We start from the raw sequence: 313 nt of genomic DNA on the forward strand, positions 1-313 counted from the left end.
GGGGGAGGAGGAGGGATTCGTCCGGGCGGGAGAAGCATTCTCTGGGTTTGTGTCCACCCTCTCCCCAGCCAAGTGACCCTCATACATCAAATTACATAGCAGTTTCCAAGACAGAACCTATTATCGCTAAGTTGGAAGGAAAGTTCAAGCCGTGGTCATGGAGATGAACGCTGGTTTTTCAGGTTCCTGGTGTGTTTTTTTTTCCCCAATCCATCATGTTTTAACAGGTAGGATCTGGCTGATTCCACGAAAAGTTTTAGCGTCTTGAAAATAGCTGCTGAAAAAAAAAACCAAAAACCAAACAACCCAAACC

This window comes from Egretta garzetta, unplaced genomic scaffold (assembly GCF_000687185.1).
Source record: "Egretta garzetta isolate BGI_Z169 unplaced genomic scaffold, ASM68718v1 scaffold94, whole genome shotgun sequence".
NCBI classification, from domain to species: domain Eukaryota; kingdom Metazoa; phylum Chordata; class Aves; order Pelecaniformes; family Ardeidae; genus Egretta; species Egretta garzetta.